Consider the following 18,045-nt stretch of genomic DNA (forward strand, 5'->3'; position numbering starts at 1 on the left):
AAGTAGGCAACTGAACTCTGGAGGGGGCCCTCAGGAAGCACTACAGGGAATGGTTACTAATGATGAGGTTGAACTTTTGCACCTGCTGAGTGCTTACAGTTTTGCAAAAATCGTTTTTCTGCAATTTCGCGGGATTCACGGGGCGCAAATTTGTGCGAGATCGAATTCAGAAGCCACGAATTTGTGCGAATATGCGATTTGTTTTTTTGCGGCGTGTTAGTTCGCAAGGTTTTGTGCGTTTTAGCGAGCCACTTGTAGCACAAGGGCGCGAAGATACCCTCACTGTCGTTCACGGGCGCGGCCATCTTGTTTGCGTGACGTATTTCCGTTTCCGGGCGCTATGTGTAATCTCGCAAAGTGTGCGGCTCGCTAGTACAAGTTTGCGTGTGATCGTGAGGAAAATCTTGCGCGAACTTACCCACGCGGTCGTAAGCGGGCGCGGCCATCTTGTTTTTCATTCATTGCTATGGTTCTGGGCATGCTTTCTGTATCCTCTGTCAATCTCTGCCATCCTTTGCTTGTTTGAAGTTTTTTTTTAATCTATTTTACTTATTATCTATCCCTCTATTTTTCTAGCGCTATATTTTTGTGTTTTCTGCTACTTTTGGTTAATTTTAAACAACTTTTTTAAACTCTTTTCTTTTCTTCTTCCCTATTCTATTTCTTCTTTATTATTTACCTTCCTTTCTGCCCAGACCATGGTAAAGGGAGCCGGGAAGCAGCCTGAGAAGGGGAAGGGTCCCGCACCCCGTGCCCGGCTCCCGTGCAGGCGTTTGAGGGGGGAGACAGTCACAGCCCGAGAGATCTTTAGCGCGGAGGAGGTGGCCGCACTAGTGTTTTATGTCCAGCGCCGCCTCCCCAGGACCATCATGGCAGGCGGCAAGATCGCTAGCGCCTATGGGATCCGGGAGCGCCGGAAGCGGTGGGAGAAGGTGTGCCGGGCCATGTACCAACACTCTCGGGTCCGGCGCACCTACAACCAGGCCACCCACCATTGGACGGATCTCCTGGACCGGGAACGCGACTTGATCGACCTGCTCTGCCTTGAGATCCCCGGGCTTGGTGAGTAGTAGTAGCTATTTCTTTACTACTCTGTTTTCTCCTGCTCTGTGTGTTATTATATTGCAAATTTTTGTTTTTTACCAAGAGCTATAAGGCTGCTGATTATATTGTAGGTAAATTATATTTCAAAATCTTCTGTGCATTTCAGGTGCACTGCTCTCCTTCTCAGTAGCGTTGCTACTATGCTTATTTGTTTTCGATTTTGAGTTCATTTCATTGGCCTGAAAAATTATGTATGAGTGTAGTTTAAAGAACTGCGTAATGCTAGACACTAAGGGTCAGATTTTTAATTACCGGCGCATCCCTGCAAAGTAGCAGGGATGCGCCAGTAATTGTGCGCCACGCCACCACCACCCATGGTGCGCCGTATTTACAATGCGGCGCACCATGTGCCCAAAACGTCACCGAAGCCTTACGTATCTGTGCCGTAAAGGCGGCGCATTGCTGGAGTTGCGTCGCAACGATGGCGCAGCTCCAGCAATGCTCTAGGGTGCCCTATCTCCTCAATGCTGCGTGAAGCCGTACGTCAGCTTCAAGCAGGCGCAGGGTTTGAGTCACGCATCATTGTTCTAAAAGTGACTGATTGAAATCTTGTAGATTTCCCTCAGCCACTTTTAGGATGCGTTCCTGCGCAGGAATGCCCTTCCTTGCGCCAGAACGCCCCCTGATGGCGCAGGGCTTTACAACGTGATGCATCTCCCATATGCGTCACGTTGTTAATATACGCCGCACCATGGCGCCTCTTTTGTTCTGCCGCTGCGTCACAAAAGTCACGCAACAACGGAGCAAACTAGCCGCAAGGGGCTTGTAAATCTGCCCCTACAGACTCAAGTCCAATCCTTCCTTTGTACACCTGGCAATAAGAAGAAATAGTGGTGGTGGATTGGTAGTTTGAGTATTTTAATGACTGGTTAATGTAGTAGGAAACATTTTAGTGTTGTCGCTGATCTGCAATCACAATGGAGTTTGTCTGTCACTTCGCGTGCTGCGGACTGCTGCCTGCCAGTCCTAGGCGAACCTATTTAGTAGTTTGTTTAGTGAGTTACATAACTTTCCAAGTCGACGGTCCGCAAATCAAGCAATACTAATATCGTAGTAGACCACATGAGATAGGTCAATATATCCCGTGGAATAGTTGTCTATTTGCCAAAATATTTTGTTTGTTGTCAACCAAATCAAACATTACAAAATTGTGGTGGGCCCATGTATTGTGGGTATTGTGCTTGGGGTTGATAACCCCTCCATCCCCGTTGTCTGGGAAATTGTTGTCTCCTCTGTCTCCCAATGTGTGTCATTTTTGTTGTGTGTCTTGTATGTCCTTTTTCCCTTTACAGGATCAATGCATCTTTGGTGCTCCAGGTGACTGCACCTGTTTGAGCCAGCCTAATTGGGGCAACCAAATTTATATTTTTTTTGTTTTTTGTTCTTTCAGGTCATGCAACTGCATGGACCATTACCACTGTAGGCACATTATAGCCTTAGTTTATCACTGTAAATAATCTTTCACTTTTAGTTATTTACACCTTTAATAGAAGGAGCACAAGCTCCAAAACATGTCGACGCACACCAGAGGTAATGTCCATAATTACGACAATTAACTACCTCATAATGCACTTCTTTTATTAGTACCAGCCCGAGGTTGTGAATAAAGTTTTTTCCTGATACCTACGAGCCAGGTACTTTTTAACCTTCACTATACCCCACCACTCACATTTAAAATACCCAACCACTCCTATCACACGCACCACACATAGTCTATACTTTCAGTGCTCCCGTGTAGTCGCAGGTCGCAGCACGCCGCATCCCGTTAGAGGGGTGCGAAGACCCCGATGATGAAGCATGACACCAAGGGGCCTGTTGGTGTGTGAGTGGTATTTTACAAAACACTGAGTGTCCCCCACATTTGTGGTCTACACTCTCCCTGTCTACTGTGAGTAGGATTCTTTTTGTTTGTGTAACAGTGCCCGTGGAGTAAGAATCCTATCTCTATACTCTACCTCCCTTCTGTTGTTATTTTGTATTTAGGCAGCGCAGAGCTGCAGGAGTTTTCTCCGACACACTACACACACAGCGACACACACCATAGTTAAGAAGCCAGCGGCCATCACAACATGGAAGACAAACACGGCCTCACGTTTGGGGAAGACGAAATTGACAAGATCCTTACGGCCATCAATCCCTTTGAAGGCCTGAGTAACCCAGAAACCGGCCCTAATATCAGTGACTGGAACAAGCTGATAAATCTCAGATGCAACCAAATAAAAGCAGCCCTCCATGGTCTGTTCATGACCGAATACCTACGGAACAAATTGGCGCCACCAGGATTAATTGTAAAAAATGAACCACTTATCTTTCAAAATGATCTCATTTTTAAGAAAGAGTGGTTATTGATTTCCTGGCACTGCTCAAGAGACTGGCTAGTCCTAATAGTCAAAACAGCGGCTAGGATCACCCAAGAGCTGAAAATTGAGATCAACAAAATAGAGGTACAACTTAACACATACATATCCCCAGCGGATCTGAAAATCAGGCTGGATGAATTAAACCAGCTAATGACGGATTTTGAATTCACCCTAAAACAGAGCAAATCTAATAAATTAACCAAGGACAAGGCAAAATTCACACCAGAGAGTGCATATCCCTACACCAATCCTGACTACGTCCCAAAAAGTTCCTACAGTGATGCGGACAGTGACGTTTTGGACAATGGATCTTCGGGTTCGAATTCAAGTGGCAACAGAGGATCCAGACAACGGAGAGGAGGATGGAGACAGAGGAGACAACAATTTCCCAGACAACGGGGATGGAGGGGTTATCAACCCCAAGCACAATACCCACAATACATGGGCACACCACAATTCAACCCCTTCCATTATGGACCCCCATCTGGAGTACCGAACTACCCACAGTGGAACCCTGACTACAATGAGGGAAATTACGGCCAACAACAACCTTTTTTAGGCACGCTCCCTGCAGCACAGGGAAGAAACCGGAAGGGCAATACCGTCGCATGGGAAGATCAGGACCAAGCCAACTCCCGAACAACCAAGAGCATGACCGGATCCCTCCCGAACCAGCCATCAACGAGCAAGAGAGGGACCTAGTGGTCAAACTTACCCCTTGGCCTTTGAAAGACACACAAAAGAATGTACTAAACAAGGGACTAGGTTTCGTGCCTACACAGAAACCTGATATCTTCAAATTGAACATTGAACTTCAGGACTTCACACAAAAACTAAAATTACAAGCTTTCTTTCAAGATAAACCACCACTCAAAGAAACAACAGATACTGGCCTAAAATTGAAGTCAACATTCACCCCACCAGACTCTACAATTCCAGCGGAAATCCTTACCTTTGAGAAAGCTATCATCACTGAGGTTAACAAAATAAATACGAGGGATAAAAATGTCTTCCATAACACTAGTGGCGACGAACAAAAAGCTATCAGAGAACTAACCAACAACAAGGAGCTAATCATTAAGCCGGCAGATAAGGGCGGAGCCATTGTTCTACAAACCCTAGACGCTTACAATACTGAATGTATGCACCTTCTGTCGGACCCACGCAATTACAAAATCCTCTTGGAAGACCCCACTGAAAAGTTACGCATCAGGATTGGGGGCATGGTAGAGGAGGGTTTAGCTCACGATTGGTTAAGCATAAAAGAAGCGGAGTTTCTACAACAACCCTCACCACGAGTTCCATACTTCTACAGCATCCCCAAAATCCATAAGAACATCAACAACCCGCCGGGAAGACCCATAGTATCAGGGATCGGCTCCATCCTTGAGCCACTGTCAAAGTTTGCAGATGCCTTCTTACGCCCTCTGGTACAGTCTACCAACACCTACCTGAAGGACACAAAGTCAGTCCTACAGCTACTTGAGGAGAAAACCTTTGACCCAACAAAACAACTCCTACTAAGCCTCGACGTAGAGAGTTTATATACAAGTCTTCCACATGAAGAAACACTCCAAATCATAGAGGAAGTACTGTTTACCAACTCATGGAGGTACCAAACTCCTCGCGGCTTAGTGCTCGAATGCATCTCCCTGGCACTACAACAAAACTTTTTCCAGTATAACCAGACTATCTACCTACAAACCGATGGCACCAGTATGGGCAGTACATTTGCTCCAAGTCTAGCTGGACTGTATGTCCACCACCTAGAGCAAAAAAAAATACTGCATACAAACAACCCATACAGACCCCACATCAATCCCTGGAAAAGGTATATTGATGACATCTTCATCATCTGGGACGGTGATTCAAGAACTGCTTCCAACTTTGTGAACTGGCTAAACAACCAAAATGCATACTTAAAATTCACAGGCACAATCTCGAACCAATCCATGGTGTTCCTGGATCTTAATATCTACGCTGAAGATGACAGACTTAAGAGCACCACACACTTCAAACCGACTTCCAGGAACTGGCTGTTGCGATATGATAGCTTTCATCCCCGAAATCTAAGGGAGAACCTACCATATGGACAATTTTTGCGATTGAGACGCAATTGCACAGAACTGAGTCAATTTAAAACACAAGTTGGGGACTTGAGAAAGAAATTGATACAAAGACAATACCCCACTGGGACCATTGATAAGGCGATGAAAAGAGCCAAGAACAACCATAGGGATGCACGCCTGGAAGATAAACCACAGAATAAAGATGAAAACAAAAGACCAATATGCGTCACGACCTACTCCACAGTGTCCAATGAAGTGTCCAGAATTATTAACAAACACTGGAGGATACTGAATTGTGGCAGTCTGGACCTAGAGAAACTGATGCATGCACATCGCAGAGGAAGAAACCTCAAGGATATACTGGTCCACACCAGACCCAAACAGAATCCCGTAACTAGGCAGACCACAATTGGACTCCAAGGACATTTTCTGTGTGGTAATTGCAGCAGTTGCCATCTTACACAGAAAAGCAACACCTTAACATTCAGTAATGGTACAACATGGGAACAACGGCAATTCGCAAATTGCAATACGAAGAATGTCGTATACATGATCACATGCTCATGTGGTTTAGAGTATGTAGGCATGACCACAAGGCCTGTAAAAACAAGAGTGGGAGAACATAAAAGCAACGTACGCTGCAAAAAGTCAACCACCAAAATGGCGTCCCATTATCTAGAAAAACAACATTGTGTGAATGATTTGCGATGGACCATAATCGAACACATGCCATCAGAAACAGGTTTGTTCCAGAAAGAACAACGATGGGTGTTCCGTCTGGGTACTCATACCCATGGTCTAAATGATGATGTTCCCTGGGGCCAGCTGTCGAATTTACATTAATCCGGGCCATGAACCCTATATCCTCTGCTGACTCACCACTAACGTGTTACTCAAAGGACCCGACTGGCCTTCTCCACTTATATATGAAAATACACAGTAGTGTCATAAACCAAAGCACACCTGTGTTGTACAAAAGCACACCTGTGTAGTACATTAGAACTACCTGCCATCTTCCTCGTAATGGCCCAGGACACTTCGCAGGCACTTTGAAATCGTTTTCCATTTAAATATAATAAATACAGAACTTTCACTAAAAGGTACATTTGCGCTGCACCAAGAGTAGCGTAACCGCATTGAGAATTAACGAATGCGCATTAGAGATCGCTACCAGTAGGCACAGAGACGTCTCAACACGCATGCGCCTCGCGGACCTCTACACGCTGAAGTAATGGTCTGGCATAATGCGTGCGCACATCAATCGACTTCCGCGCATGCGCCCCGCGAGCCGTCCTCGCTACAACACAGGCAAAATCCTTACGTATACCTAATAAGGCGAGACATTTAACTGGCCAGTAAACGGATTACCCATGTATGGGCTTAGTGCGCATCCGACAATTAACCTATTACCAGTCATTCAATTAAGGAATTCGAGCATATATAAGATAGGGCGCACTCCCTTAGACATTACCAGCGGAGCAGCGTAAGGGGTAACACGGAGGTAATCTCGTACCGATTCTGTGAGTATTGAGTAAACAAACCAAATCACCATTCTCTACCCAAACAGTGAGTAAAGAGTACTGAAACCATCTTTTTGTCCATATAGATTACGAATCTAGCAACCAACCCCGACGTTCTTGAAATGCTCATGGAGCCAGAAAACCTTGCATAATGAGTATGACCATAGTGCTTCTTTTAACCCAATGTGTGTCATTTTTGTTGTGTGTCTTGTATGTCCTTTTTCCCTTTACAGGATCAATGCATATTTGGTGCTCCAGGTGACTGCACCTGTTTGAGCCAGCCTAATTGGGGCAACCAAATTTATATATTTTTTGTTTTTTCTTTCAGGTCATGCAACTGCATGGACCAATACCGCTGTAGGCACATTATAGCCTTAGTTTATCACTGTAAATAATCTTTCACTTTTAGTTATTTACACCTTTAATAGAGAAACGTGAGTAAGGTGGGGAAGTTGTGCCCCCGTCCTGAAGAAGGAGCACAAGCTCCGAAACATGTCGGCGCACACCAGAGGTAATGTCCATAATTACGACTATTAACTACCTCATACTGCACTTCTTTTATTAGTACCAGCCCGAGGTTGTGAATAAAGTTTGTTCCTGATACCTACGAGCCAGGTACTTTTTAACCTTCACTATACCCCACCACTCACATTTGAAATACCCAACCACTCCCATCACACGCACCACACATAGTCTATACTTTCAGTGCTCCCGCGTAGTCGCAGGTCGCAGCACGCCACATCCCGTTAGAGGGGTGCGAAGACCCCGATGATGAAGCATGACACCAAGGGGCCTGTTGGTGTGTGAGGGGTATTTTACAAAACACTGATTGCAACCAATTCCGCAGAACACATTTTCTGACACTTTTCTCTTTGTTGCCAATTTTTTTGTGGCAGGTTAAAAAAAAAAAAAGTATAAGTTGAGGCCCAGATTTTGCGGCGGGTTTGTGTCAATATTTTGGCACAACCCCAATGCAATATCGGATTTGTTAAATATTGTAACGCTTTCAAATTTACTCATGATAGACCTGCTTAACATATGTGAGAACTTAAGAAGAGCTGATATCACTTCCTGTGACGTCATGGGTTGTGATGACACATGCAATGTCACGCGCTGTCACTTCCTGTGATGTCATATGAGGTGATGTCATACCTATTCTGCCCAACTTGGTGAGTTCCCCTACTTATTTGTTTAGGACTTGAGCCCTGGCAGCAGCAATTCCAATCTGGTGAAATATAGCAGATACTGCTGAGTCTATCAATGTATCGCTTACAACAAATGACATTGCCACTACCTCTTTAAGGATACCTTTAGTGTCTATTCTTTCCTGCACTGGTAATTTATTCAATAAAAGACTGATGTCATACCGCAGTTGTCTGTCAGGGTGGGAGAGAATAGCAGACGGGTTGGTGACTTTCAAGGTAGTGGATAACGAACGTTCTCCCTCACGGCCATACTGTTCCATTTTCAGCCTATTGTTAGGTGGCTCAGTGCAAGGGGAAGAAGGATTTCTGAAATGGCGATTGCAAGCAGAGGAAATTACTTAATGCAGCTTAATCTGGTTGAACAGGCCGGTTAAATGTCAGTAGCCTTATATTTTTTTCAACCTGGCCTTTGCAGGACATTTAATCAGAGAAAGACCCTCTTCACACAGGTGAGCTGAGATGGGGATGGCCCTAATTGCCCTTTTTTCTTAAAATTAGTTATGTCTTGGTAGATGTCTAACGACATCAATCAAAGGAGAATGAACCACCTGTCTAGTAGTAGCAGGGTCTATAGATTGTAAAAAAAACTCATTCACTCTAGCTTTGGAGGTGGTATACTTTGATTCTCCGCCTCATTAGAGAGGTGAATAGCATCATCATTGGGTCTTAACCGCCTGAGTCTCCAGTTCTGTAGGTGGTCTCCACTCCTCCACCCGGAGGGAGATGATCTGGTTTATGACTATCGTAAAACAAAATGTGGAAAAAGTGAGACTTAAAATTACCTCCTTTCCTGTTTAAAGAGTTCAATTAGCCAGGAAGGGATTACATTAAAAACAAAGTTGGTGCTGAGGTGGATGTTAGATGTCACAATGTCACTCAACAAGACCTCCTAAGTTCTGGTTGTTTCCTTCTTGGTGCTGCGTGTTCCAAAAATCCTCATCAATCCTGAGGAGGCAGACCGAGATGGCAGGGGCAACACAGGATGGAGAAAGCCGCTCCCGGGAGGGAAGGAGAGGGGAGGGCAGGAAAGGGAAATGGGATGTGGGTAAAGGAGTGGGGGGTGTCTGCCTAAGACCGAGAGTAGCAATATAGGCAATGGTGGAGGATGCCAGTGGCCACGAACCTTGAAGGGAGTGGAGCTGGGCTGATGAGTAGTTGATAAAACCGGCATAGCGGGGAGCCCCTGGCCCCAGCCGGCCCGTATTTTCGGGTTCCCAAGATCTTTCCGATGTGTCATATCCTTTCCAATCAATTAAATAATACAAACGTCCTTGTATGCGTTTTGAGTCCACTATTTTCCTAACCTCATATTCAAGGTGATCTCCTAAGTCTACCAGTGGGAGGGGAGCATCGGGTCGTGTAGATGGGTTGTGTGCCTTGAGTAATGACGCATGAAAAACTGGATGAATAGCACATCTCTGGATAATTCTAGTCTGATGGAAACTGGGGTCAATATTTTTTCTATTGGGAATGGCCCTATAAACCTTGGTTTCAATTTTTTAGGACCTTCAATCTGAATGTTTCTGGTTGACAACCAGACTAGTTCTCCTACCTTGTAAGGCGGTGTTGGTAATCTGTGTTTATCAGCTGACTTTTTCATCTTAGTATTACCTTTGACCAAACTCTTTTCAACTTGTTCTTGAAACTTTTGTAATTCAATCAGTCTTTCTAAAACGGCCGGCATAGATTGTTCTATATCTGGAAATGTGACTGGGATAGATCGTGGGTGCAGACCAGTTAGGAAATAGAATGGTGAGCAACCTAATGTGCTGATTGAGTAGGAATTAGACATCTTAGACTTTGTTCTAGGTATTTGTTTACCTTTTTAGGTCGAGCCTAGACGAAAGCAAAGCGAAGCTTTGCTGTCTAGCGAGACAACTAATGTTGTTACTTTTGGGGGAATGTGGAGAGTGCCACGCGCTTTTTCAGGCTGACATGTGACCTCGTGGGCGCGCACGTTATTTCCGTGCGCACACAGCCAGCCCCCACACCCCTGCTCACAGATTACACAGGCACACGCTGCAGCCCCCCCCCCCACACACATACAGACACGCTAGATACACACCCCCGCCCCATGCATCGGGAGATCTGCCATACCTTCAGGGGAAGGACCGAGAGTGGCTGCAAAACCGGCAGCTTCCCCCAGACCGGGGGCGCATCTCCACCAACATCGCAGAGAGCGGCGGTTGCAGGCCCCCAGCGTAAGAAACAGGCCCCCGCGGTGCGCACACTGGGAATAGCAAAAGGGGACGAGATCCATGGCGCGCGACACGGCACAGGGAGGCGGTGCGCGCCACGCCTCCCTCGCTGCCTGGAACGTGTGCGCGTGCTCCCCAGCCTGTCCCGAGCACGCTTCCTTCTGGTTTGGAAAATAAATATATTTCCCAATGTTAGATGCAGGCGGATGCTCTCACTTTTAACCACCTGTTTGATCTCACTACATACATTCACTGCATTTTTTATTTATCGTTTTCTTTTCGGGGGAGGGGGGGAGCGGCGTTAGCTCTTGCCTCCCTTCTACTGCTTCCGCTCCAGTTCCAGTATCTGGACTCAGCGTCCACTAGATCAGAACTGGAGGTTGGGACCCGGTTACGGTCCAGCGCTCCTTTGTCTAGTGGCCACAGGGGCACGCTTTCCCCCCGGTTTAGACCGGGCTATGAGGCTGGGGCCTGCCCGCCGCTGAGCACCTGGGGATTCGGAACTGTAGGCCAAGGCCCACATAGGGATCGGTGATGGGATGCTCTCATGGCTCCCTGGCCACCCATCATTGTATCCAGGTCCCGGGAGGGGACCCCTCTGCGTCTCGAGCCCGGCCAGAGCTTCCTCCGCTTGGTGTGTGGGGGGCTTAGAGCTGCCCCCACCCAAAAGCTTCACGGGTCATCTCAACGCCTAGGTCCTCTGGTGTCTGGCAGGGGCGGGGCCTTTGCCGCACCCCCTCACATCTGGCGTCCTAGGCCCCGGCTTACGTGTGGGTGTACGTTAAGGGGAAGCGGTCAAAGCACAATGTTGCCGTTCCGCCCCCCCCCCCTCATCTGTATAGCGCACACCGCTTGCCGATTAGGCGCTCAGGCAAGGTTAGCTTTAGCGCTCCAATTCGGCCTAGGCCACTCGGCCATATCCTGCAGGGGTGAGAGGGTCAGTAACTGGAGCCAGGCTCCCGTTTCAGAGCGGCGCGTGGGAGGAGCACTTATCGCGTGGTGGGGGGTAGCCTCGGCCAGCCAGGGCTCTCTCTGCCTAATTCCACGGGGCCCCGGTCCACTATACGGAGAGCCAGTTTGCCTCCCCCTGCTGTTGCGCTTTCCCCCAGCCGTGCTATTGGGGGCCGACGGCCTGGGCCGTGCAGGCTTGTTTTTAAGGGGGAAGGTGGTGGGGGGGGGGGCTTCCACGCCGTTTCCCCCTGTGCTGCACCACTCTTGAGCTGGGTGGGCGCTGGAGTAGGTCTCCAGTCTCTCTGGAGACTTGGGCGCCCGCCGCTACCGTTTCACAACTGTCAAGTACGCCGTTGGTGCTGCATAGCCTTGTGACTCCGTGCTAAGGGAAGGCGAGTTCTCTCCACCCACATCCCTGCTTTAGAACTGGCTCAGAATGTGGCCGGGTGCATGGCCCCCAGCGTGGCGCTGGTCCCCGCACTCTTATGCATTGGTGACTATTACGCATGCCTCTAATGCGAGGGACTCGGAGCTCGCTTTGGGTTATCTTTAATTACCACTATTCTTAGCAGCAGGGAATCGGGCTGATTCGCAGAGGGCACTTTACACTGTACCAGACACATGTAAGCGTTTACATGTCAAAGGCAGGTCCGGGACCTTTCACCCCGTACAGAGTGGACATTCCCTACAGTGCCTGCACCCACTGATGTGTAACGGACTGGGAGATCATGTAAAGCGTTCTGATACCAGAAGTCAAGGTATCTGTTTCGAAATTCCAACGGGGCCAAATATCCGCCGTAGTTGCAGAGCAGGTTGAGGGGGCACAGTGGGTGGTTAGCTTTGCAAGTTTGGCGTGCGCACGATGCACGTCAAGCCCGTTTGTGTTTCGGAACAAATTACTTACCTACCGTGACAGTACAGTTGGTGGCTATGTACTAGGGATAGCGCTACAGTACTGTTTTATTATAACAGAGAGCAGACCATTTTAAAATAGGATTGACGCTGCATCTTTTTTAGGTCTCGCTGTAGCCAATGCGCTTGCGCATACTCAGGGACACCACCACATCACTCAGGGGCACCACCACATCACTCGGGGACACCACCACGTCACTCGGGGACACCACCACGTCACTCAGGGACACCACCACGTCACTCGGGGACACCACCACGTCACTCGGGGACACCACCACGTCACTCGGGGACACCACCCCATCACTCGGGAACACCACCCCATCACTTAGGGACACCACCACATCTCTCAGGGGCACCACCAAATCACTCAGGGACACCACCAAATCACTCAGGGACACCACCACATCCACATCACTTGGGAACACCACCACATCACTCTGGGACACCACCACATCACTCAGTGGCACCAATGAGGGGCACCACCACATCACTCGTGAACACCACCACGTCACTCGGGGACACCACCACGTCACTCGGGGACACCACCACGTCACTCGGGGACACCACCACATCACTCAGGGACACCACCACATCACTCAGGAACACCACCACATCACTCAGGGGCACCACCACATCACTCAGGGGCACCACCACATCTCTTAGGGGCACCACCACATCTTTTAGGGGCACCACTCAGGGGCACCACCACATCACTCGGGGACACCACCACATCACTCGTGGACACCACCACATCACTCGTGGACACCACCACATCACTCGTGGACACCACCACATCACTCAGGAACACCACCACATCACTCGGGAACACCACCACATCACTCGGGAACACCACCACATCACTCAGGGACACCACCACATCACTCGGGGACACCACCACATCACTCTGGAACACCACCACATCACTCTCGAACACCACCACATCACTCGGGGACACCACCACATCACTCACCACAATGTTCAACCTCTGTGTGAAACCGTTGGCTGGTGTCGTCAAACAGTGGGGTCTCACGATGGCCTCATATGCGGACGACACACAGCTAGCGGTGACACTTAGTGAAGACCCTGAGGTGGAGGCCCCCAGATTCCGTGCGGGTCTCTTGGCAGTAGCTAGCTGGCTTCGCACCAACTGCCTTCAGTTGAATGCCACCAAAACGGAGGTGTTGGTACTAGGGAAGCACGCGGAGCTATGGGGTAACCAGTGGTGGCCATCAGAGCTTGGTGTCACTCCTATTCCAGCTGCTGGAGTGAGAAATCTAGGAATCTGGGTAGACTCTGCGCTCACCTTAAGGGACCACACCAAGAAGGTGGCTGCCACGTGCTATGGAATTCTGCGTGGTACTAGGCCGGTCCTAAAGTACTTTGATCCCCCTACCAGACAGCTTGTAGTCCAGGCCTCAATACTATCTCGGCTGGACTACGGCAGCTCACTGTTGTTAGGGGTGAATCAAGCGGAGGCCTCTAGGCTCCAAAGAGTACAAAATGCCGCGGCACGAGCCATTGTGGGCCTCCCCAGACATTGTTCAGTGTCTGGTACCATCACGGCCTTGCATTGGCTCCCGGTCAGACAGCGAATCAAGTTCAAGGCGTTGTGTCTGGCCTTTAAAATTTTGAAATCTTCTTCGCCGCCGGCACTTGCCAATCTCCTCACGCCCTATATGCCTTCGAGATCCTTGAGATCGGAGGGGCTTCATTTGGCTGTCTGTCCACGCTTCAAGCTGAGCAGAATGGGTGGCCGCTCCTTTAGGGTGCTAGCGGCAGGTTTATGGAATTCGCTCCCGGTACACGTCCGAGCTCTTGAAGATCTGCTCGCCTTCAGGCAGGCGATTAAAACTTTCCTGTTTCCGGTGTCTAGTTAATTTCTTTTCTTTTATTGTGTGTTATGTTACAGCGTCTGTCAAAGCGCCAGGACGCCCCTTTGCTGGGGCAGCTGCGCGCTATAAAAATACAAATAACATAACATAACATAACATAACTCGGGGACACCACCACATCACTCTGGGACACCACCACATCACTCTGGGACACCACCACATCACTCTAATACACCACCACATAACTCAGGCCAACCACATCATCACTCAGCACTACACCAGCACTGTCTTTGCTTGCTACCAACAATTATTGCCATAGCCAATAGGACTTGCATTAGGAAAGTGTAAGCTATTGGCTTTGTGAATAACAATGCTATTAATTTATATATTTTCAAAGCCAACACATATTAAAACAAGCATTTACAATGCAATGGTCTCGGCATTGTTAAAGTTAGAGCTATTGGCATTGCTCGTGACATTTTTTTATTTATGTTTTTGTTTTTAAAATATATAAATAAATGGCAGTCATTTACAATGCCAATAGCTTAATCGCTCGCAAATGCGAGACCTATTGCATTTGCACCCACACAAAGAGCCACACATACAGAGCCATGCACACACACACAGACTGAGCCACTCACACACACACAGAGCCACGCACACACACACACAGACAGAGCCACACACACACACACAGACAGAGCCGCACACACACACACACACACACACACACACAGACAGAGCCGCGCACATAGTATCATCAATGGAAGAGTAAAACTCATCAGACTATCAGTCTACTGCATTCTTTTCTCAAGGCAGACTCCCTGATTCATAGTTTTAAAACATTGATTACATTTAAGTAATTGCTTTCCAAACAGATGATATCCAAAGAGTTCCATAATCTGGGACTCACAATGACAAAAACACAGCTTATTTTGATGATAAGCCATACTGCGTGTGGTTTTTTTTAAGTCTGGGAGTTACCTGTCTTAAGGATTATATTGGGATATATTTGGAGGCTTTAGGTATCATCTATAGGGGTCTGTCTTCATAACAATTATGACCTACAGTCTTTCACAGTCAGGTAAACTAAATTGAGCGATAGTCATTTTTTCATGACTAAGTTTATCCTACTATTGAAAACAGAGTAAATCCCATCTAAGGTAGGAGTAAGATAAAATAACTTACAGAAAAGGCTTTAGGGGTTGAAAACACTACAGATCTGCCTCACCAATAGCATGTGGGTCACTGGCTAAGCTGGGCATTATGGATCACACAAACACTCATTTTAACCCTGGATTAAACGATAGCCACACTGAATGATTCCAAGAAAATCTCTTTGCATCCATATGTATTAGCACCTTTTCTTTAAAAAGTGACACCTCTCATAAGAAGGCTATTCCACCGTATTAAAAACTTGAGTAAACTATTAGGCATTTACGAGAGCCCTGTATAAAATCGCCCAGCGTCGTGCTGTGATTCGCCAGCAGTTCAGTGAAGAGAGTGATGTGTTTCCTTGCAGTTCAGGCAGCACTCGTCAGATAGGGGACTACTTCTGTTCAGTTAGCCTGATCTTGTGTCTGGAGTTTTAGTTCAAATGTTCATTTTGTCTAGTGTGTGGTATCTTACATGATATTGCTTTTAGTCGTGTGTTTAATTATGCATTTGTGCAGGTTTCTGTATACCATATGATTTTATTATTTTTATTATGATACTCTAGCTTTCATTAATACGCACAAGGGAGCAAAACTTCTTCTTGGGGGGGGGGGGGGAGGACCCTAAACTACAAGAATTAAATCATTGTCTAATCCCTCTTGCGCTCTCTCCCTCTTTCTCTCTCTCAAACACACACGCACTCAAACACACACATCTAAACACACATAATAACACACACATATACACACAAACACACACACACACACTCAAACAGACACATATACACACATACACAATAACACATACACAAACATCCCCAACACACACATACACACGCTCTTTCTACCCCAGGATTCCTGCCTTTGTCTTTACGGATGGTCGAGGTGTGTTTGACATAGAATTCGAAAACGAGGAGTAAGCTATATTTAAATTCTGAATAAAAAAACAAAATGCTCTGTCGATAACTTTTTAAAAGGGAAAATCAGACCACAGCGGTAAATCGCTAGGAAAACAAGTTAAATATCGAAATTGTCATTTTCTGACAATATGCGTCTGAGAAGTGCCTTGACATCGTTCTCCACGTTTACACTGGGGAACCCCGGGACTGATGTCGCATATTCTGATATTATTTCTACTTGAGCGACTTCTGCTTTCTTCAAGGGTTTTTATCACGCTGGTATGCTTGGACTCCAATGTGGTCACCCACTCGGCAGTAAATCTTGTTTGTGAGCTCATTCAGCGATAAAAGTTTCCACTTGACCAAGCTTGCACTCTGCTTTCTGCAGAATGTGATCTCTGTTTATCCAGTCAAGATTTTTTATTTGCATGCTGGGTCTTGTATTTCTGATTTCATAAGGGATAAACCGGACAAGTCCCTAACTGCAAGAACTTTGTAACAGAAAATAACCGGAGGCTCAGGAGGCAAAACCGAGGCTAGGTCCGATGACAGCACACAGACCGCTGTAGGGAGAGGCAAGCAGGAGGGGGTGGGGGCGGGAGTAAGGAGGGCTGCAAGGAGGGAGAGAACCAGAAAATAACCGGAGGCTCAGGAGGCAAAACCGAGGCTAGGTCCGATGACAGCACACAGACCGCTGCAGGGAGAGGCAAGCAGGAGGGGGTGGGGGCGGGAGTAAGGAGGGAGAGAACCAGAAAATAACCGGAGGCTCAGGAGGTAAAACCATGGCTAGGTCCGATGACAGCACACAGACCGCTGCAGGGAGAGGCAAGCAGGAGGGGGTGGGGGCGGGAAAAGGAGGGCTGCAAGGAGGGAGAGAACCAGAAAATAAACGGAGGCTCAGGAGGCAAAACCGAGGCTAGGTCCGATGACAGCACACAGACCGCTGCAGGGAGAGGCAAGCAGGAGGGGGTGGGGGCGGGAGTAAGGAGGGAGAGAACCAGAAAATAACCGGAGGCTCAGGAGGCAAAACCGAGGCTAGGTCCGATGACAGCACACAGACCGCTGCAGGGAGAGGCAAGCAGGAGGGGGTGGGGGCGGGAGTAAGGAGGGCTGCAAGAAGGCAGAGTAACAAACAAGTTCACAGCATCCCTCGATCAGAAGGGCTGCAGACAGAGTGCAGCCCACTGCAGAGCCCCTCCTCCCGCGATCATGAGTTGCACGGCAGCAGCATGAGCAGAGTGCTGCAGAGAAAGCACACGAGCAGCACAGCACAGCACTCCTCATGACTGTGACCCCGTCCCTCCACAAACCGCGCCCAGGACAGAGGCATGCAAACAGACTGCAGATACCGCACGCATGCACTCTGCACCCCACCGTGGCTTTAGCGCACAGTTCGAGCAGAGGCGTAGCTCCCTCTCCACCCCCTCGTATCCCCGCCCCTCCTATCCTCGCCCCTACCCCGGTATACCGACCCAACAGTGACCAGAGAGCACGGGTACCTTGCAGACACCATGGGAGGTCCTCGCGCCCCCAGCAAGCTACCGTGCTGTCCTGTTATTGAGTATACTCGGGGAGAGGTCTGGATCCGGGTCCTGGAGAGAAGCACTACCGGGTCGCCGTGGGCAGCGCGGTGGCCCCTTCAGGTCACTGCAGGCGGTGCGTCAGAGGGCTTCAAAATAGGAACAGAAATTATCCATGAGACGAGTGAACACGTTACAAAAGCAGACGTTAAGTTACATTAGGCAAAAGTGACAATTGTGAGCAAACAAAATACAAGAGGTAGCAAAGGGTACATTACAGGAGAAATAGACTGGGACCTCGGCAAGAGGGAGGGTTTAACG

Source organism: Lissotriton vulgaris, chromosome 9 (assembly GCF_964263255.1).
Source record: "Lissotriton vulgaris chromosome 9, aLisVul1.2, whole genome shotgun sequence".
In the NCBI taxonomy this organism is placed as follows: Eukaryota; Metazoa; Chordata; class Amphibia; order Caudata; family Salamandridae; genus Lissotriton; species Lissotriton vulgaris.